The following is a 6,008-nucleotide window of genomic DNA, read 5'->3' on the forward strand; positions in this document are numbered from 1 at the left end:
ACAAGAATGGCAATACAAATCTCAGATAAAATAGACATTAAAACAAAATCCACCATAAAAGGCAAAGAAGGGCACTATGTAATGATTAAGGGGACGATCCATTATGAAGACATAACCATAGTAAACATCTATGCACCCAATGACAGAGCTCCAAAATACATAGAACAAAGTCTAACAAAACAATAATAGTAGGAGACCTCAATATACCACTCTCAGCAAAGGACAGAACATCTAAGAAAGAAACTCAACTAAGATACAGAAGAGCTAAAGGGCACAATCAGCCAACTTTACCTTAAGATATATATAGAACACTCCACCCAACAGCTGCAAAGTACACATTGTTTTCCAATGCACATGGAACATTTTCCAGCATAGATGACATCTTAGACCACAGAGCAACCCTCAACAAAATCCAAAACACTGAGATAATACAAAGTATCTTCTCTGACCACGATGCCATCAAGGTAGAAGTTAACAACAGGAAGAGCAACTAAAAAAAAAAAATCAATCACATAGAAACTGAATAACACCCTGCTTAAAAACCACTGGGTAATAGAAGAAATCAAAGATGAGATCAAAATGTTCCTAGAATCAAATGAGAATGAAAACATGTCATACCAAAACCTTTGGGACACAGCAAAGGCAGTGCACAGAGGTCAATTTATAGCAATAAAGACACACATCAAAAAAGAATGGACAAAATCAAAACTTTAGCTACACAACTCAAACAAATAGAAAGAGACCAGCAAAAAAAGCCCACAGCCACCAGAAGAATGGACATAATAAAGATCCAAGCAGAAGTAGATGAAATAGAGAAGAGAAAAACAACAGGAAAAACCTACAAAACCAAAAGTTGGTTCTTTGAAAGCATCAACAAAATCGACAAACCACTGGCCAAACTGACAAAAGAAAAACAAGAGAGGATGCAAATAACCCAAATAAGAAATAAAATGGGGAACATTACAACAGATCCAACTGAAATAAAAAGGATCATAACAGAGTATTATGAAAAACTATACTCCAACAAATTTGAAAACCTATAGGAAATGCACAAATTTCTAGAAACACACTACCAATCCAAAGGGACACAAAATGATGTTGAAAATCTGAACAGATCCATAATAGAAGAGATTCAAAAGTTAATAAAGAAAACTCCCAAGAAAAAAAAACCCTGGTTCAGATGGCTTCTACCAAACATTCAGAGAAGAGCTTATGCCAGTACTACTCAACTATTTCAGAACCTAGAAAAGGAAGTGAAATTCCCAAATTCATTCTATGAAGCCAGCATAACCCTGATACCAAAACTAGGCAAATACACCACAAAAAAAAGAAATTTACAGACCAACATCTCTCATGAATACAGATGCAAAAATTCTCAACAAAATTCCTGCCAATAAAATTTAGCATCATATTAAAAAATTAACACACCAAGACCAAATAGGATTCATACCAGGTATGCAAGGATAGTTCAACATTAGAAAATCAATCAACACAATCCACCACATAAATAAAAGAATCACATGATCATCTCAATTGACACAAAAAAGCATTCCACAAAGTCCAACACCCATTCTTGAGAGAAAAACTATCAATAAAATAGGTATAGAAGGGAAATTTCTCAACATAATAAAGGGCATCTATACAAATTCAATGGCCAACATCATTCTCAGTGGAGTGAGACTGAAAGCATTTCCCTTGAGAACAGGAACAAGACAAGGATACCCTTTTTATCATCACTCCTCGTTAATCATTGTGCTGGAATCCTAGCTAGGGCAATAAGGCAAGAAAAAGAAATAAAGGGCATTGAAATTGGTAATGAAGAAGTAAAACCATCCCTATTTGCTGATGATATGATCCTATACATAGAAAACCCAAAAGACTCTACGAGAAAACTACTGTAACTAATAGAAAGATTCAGCAAGTTAGCAGGATACAAGACAAACACAAAAATCAGCTCGATTCCTATACACCAATACAGAGAATGATGAAAAGGAAATCAGGAAAACAAAACCATTTATAATAACCTCTGAAAAAATAAAATACTTAGGAATAAATCTAACCAGGGATGTAAAAGACCTATACAAAGAAAACTACAAAATACTACTGCAAGAAACCAAAAGAGATCTACATAAATGGTAAAACATACCATGCTCATAGATAAGTAGACTCAACATTTTGAAAATGACAATTCTACCCAAAGAGATTTACAAATGCAATGCAATCCTGATCCAAATACCAACAGCATTCTTTCAAGAGATGGAAAAACTAATCATCAACTTTATATGGAAAGGGAAGAAGCCCCTCGTAAGTAAAGCACTGTTGAAGAAGAATAAAGTAGGAAGACTCATACTACCTGACCTCAGATCGTGCTATACAGCTATAGTAGTCAACACAGCCTGGTACTGGTATAACGACAGATACATTGACCAATGGAAAAGAATTGAGAACCCAGGTGTAAATCCATCCAATTAGTGTCACCTGATCTTCGACAAGGGCCCAAAGTCCATCAAACGGGGAAAAGGCAGTCTTTTTAACAAATGATGCTGGCAAAACTGGATGTCCACCTGCCACAAAACGAAACAGAAGCATACCTCACACCATACACAAAAACTAATTAGAAAATGGATCAAAGACCTAAATATAAAGCCAAAATGTACAAAGTTCATAGAAGAAAAAATAGGATCAATGCTAGACGCCCTATTACACAGCATTAACAGAATACAAACCATAAGCTACAACACACAAACATCAGACGATAACCTAGATAACTGGGATCTCCTAAAAATTAAACACTTAATGCTCATCAAATGACTTCACTCAAAGAGTAAAAAGAAAACCTACAGTCTGGGAAAAAAACTTGGCTATTACAAATCAGACAATGGTCTAATCTCTAAAATCTACAGGAAAATCCAACACCTCTACAACAAAAAGATAAATAATCCAGTTAAGAAATGGGCAAAGGAAATGAACAGACACTTCACCAAAGACATTAAAGCCGCCAACAGACACATGAGGAAATGCTCACAATCACTAGCTATTAAAAAAAGCACTAGCTATTAGAGAAATGCAAATCAAAACCATGAGATACTATCTCACTCCAACAAGGCTGGCATGAATCAAAGAAACAGGAAAGAATCAATGTAGGAGAGGCTGTGGGGAGATGGGAACTCTTATACACTGCTGGTGGGAACACAAGTGATAACAACCATTTTGGAAAAGAACATGGCGCTTCCTCAGAAAACTAGAAAGAGAAATACTATATGATCCAGCAATCCTAAAACAGGCAGCAAAGGCCCTTAGATTGGAGGGTGCCTGTTTGAGAAGTAGGAAAGAGACTGCTGTGGTTAGAGGAGAGGCAAGTAAAAGAGAATCAGGCTATACTATAATGGAGGTAGTAGGGGGTTGAGTGTGGAACCTAGAGACTTAGTAAGACAGAGAACAGAGGGGCCCCAAAATCTGGAACAAAGTAACAAGAAATGGGGGCCAGGGTACAGAAACAAAGCCATTCCCCAGAACAGTGGGGCAGGGTATCTAAAAATCGCCCACAAACTTCTTTAAAGTTGCCTTTCAGAAGCAGCTGGAGAAACCCAGGCCCAGGGACATGTGCAGAACATCCAACTGTGACTGCTGTGTGACCTTCCACCAGGGGCAGTGAGGGGCTACAGCCCCAGCCAGGGAATTGAACCCGGGGAGCGGGAGACTGCGCAGGTGTGACACCCCATAATAAGTCCTGCGAATCCCAGAGGCCTCCAGGACAGGAGCCATCTTGGAAAGCTGCTGCATGGGCACCTCAGTTAACATATCCACGCCTGTGCCTATGAATAAACATGGATCTTTTCCTGCCCAAGAACTTTTAAAAACTTGGCCTGTCTTTTGTTCTGTGAGATGAGGGTAAGTGTTCCTCTAGGCCCTCCTCGTGTCTGCTCGCAAGCCTCTTCAATAAAGCTTTGCTCATGTGGAAAACTACGTGCCTTATCTGCTCATTCTTGACCAGTGAGAGGCAAGAACCTTTTTCTGGTGACAATCCCACTCCTACCAATATATCCTAGAGAAATAAGAGTTGTCACATGAAAAGATATACACACACCCATGTTCACTGCAGCATTATTCACAACAGAAAAAAGATGGAAACAATCTAGATGCCCATCAACAGATGAATGGATAAGCGATGGTACATTCACACAATGGAGTATTATGCAACGATAAAGAACAATGATGAATCTGCGAAGCATCTCATGACATGGATGAATCTGGAGCGCATTACCCTGAGTGAAATAAGTCAATCACAAAAGGTTAAATATTATATGAGACCACAGCTGTAAAAACTCATGAAAAGGTTTACACACAAAAACAAACTTTCTTTGGTGGTTACAAGGGAAGGAACGGGTGTGGATGGAAAAACACTGAATAGACAACAGAAAAGTGTTAACTTTGGTGAAAGGTAAGACAGTATACGATACTGGGAAACTAGCACAATTTGTACAGGCAAGGTCATGGAAGCTCCATAGATACATACAAACTCCCTGAGAGACCGAATTGCTGGGCTGAGGGCTGTGGGGACCATGCTCTCGGGGAACATCTAGCTTAATTCGTATAACATAGTTTATAATGAAAAGGTTCTACATTCTACTTTGGTGGGTAGCGTCTGAGGTCTTAAAAGCCTGTGAGAGGCCATCTCACGTACTCTACTGGTCTCAGCACTTCAGAAATAAGGGAGAATGAAGAAAACTAAAGATATAAGGGAAAGATTAGTCCAAAGGACTAAGGGACCACAACTACCACAGCCTCTACCAGACTAAGTCCAGTACAACTAGATGGTCCCCAGGTACCACCACTAACTGCTCTGATAGGGATCACAATAGAGGGTCCCGCAGAGAGTCGGAGAAAAACATAGAATAAATTCTAATTCACACAAAAAAATACCAGACTTACTTGGCCTGACAGAGACTGGAAAAACCCTGAGAGCATGGCCTCCAGACACCCTTTCAGCTCAGTACTGAAGCCAAGCCTGAGGTTCACCCATCAGCCAAAGATTAGACAGGCCCATAAAACAAAATGAGACTAAAGGGGCACACAAGCCCACAGGCAAGGACTAGCAGGCAGGAGGGAATAGAAAAGCTGGTAATAGGGAACCCAAGGTCGAGAAGGGAGAGCGCTGACATGTTGTGGGGTTGTTGACTCATGTCATAAAACAATATGTGTACTAACTCTCGAATGAGAAACTAGTTTGTTCTGTAAACGTTCATTTAAAGTACAAAAAAAAAAAAAAAAGTACTATCAGGTATCATCTCACCCCAACAAGGCCAGTATTAATCCAAAAAATACAAAATAATAAATGTTGGAGAGGTTATGGAGAGACTGGAATGCTTATACACTGCTGGTGGGAATGTAAAATGATACAATCACTTTGGAAATAGATTTGGTGCTTCCTTAAAAAGCTAGAAATAGAAGTACCATACAATTCAACAATTCTAGCCCGTGGAATATATCCTGGAGAAATAACAGCCGTCACACGAATAGATACATGTTTACTTCTGCACTGTTCACAATAGCAAAATGATAGAAACAACACAGATGCCGATCAATGGATGAACGGATGAACAAATTATGGTATATTCACACAACAGAATACTACGCAACGAGAAAAAAACAATGATGTATCCACGAAACATCTTACAACATGGATGAATCTGGAAGGCATTATGCTGAGTGAAATTAGTCAGTTGCAAAAGGATAAATATTGTATAAGACCACTTTTATAAGAACTCAAAAAAAGATTACAAGGTTGGGGAGGGAGGGAGAGAGGAACTCACTAACTCGATACTAGACAAGAATTATCTTAGGCAAAGGAAAGGACAACACACGAAACGGGGAATCAGCACAAGTGGACTAAACCAAAAGCTACGAATGTTTCCTGAACACAACCAAACACTTGGAGGGACAGAGTAGTAGTGGCAGGGGTCTGGGGACCATGGTTTCAGAGGACATCTAGGTCAACTGGCATAACA

The sequence above is a fragment of the Elephas maximus genome, chromosome 20 (genome assembly GCF_024166365.1).
Source record: "Elephas maximus indicus isolate mEleMax1 chromosome 20, mEleMax1 primary haplotype, whole genome shotgun sequence".
In the NCBI taxonomy this organism is placed as follows: Eukaryota; Metazoa; Chordata; class Mammalia; order Proboscidea; family Elephantidae; genus Elephas; species Elephas maximus.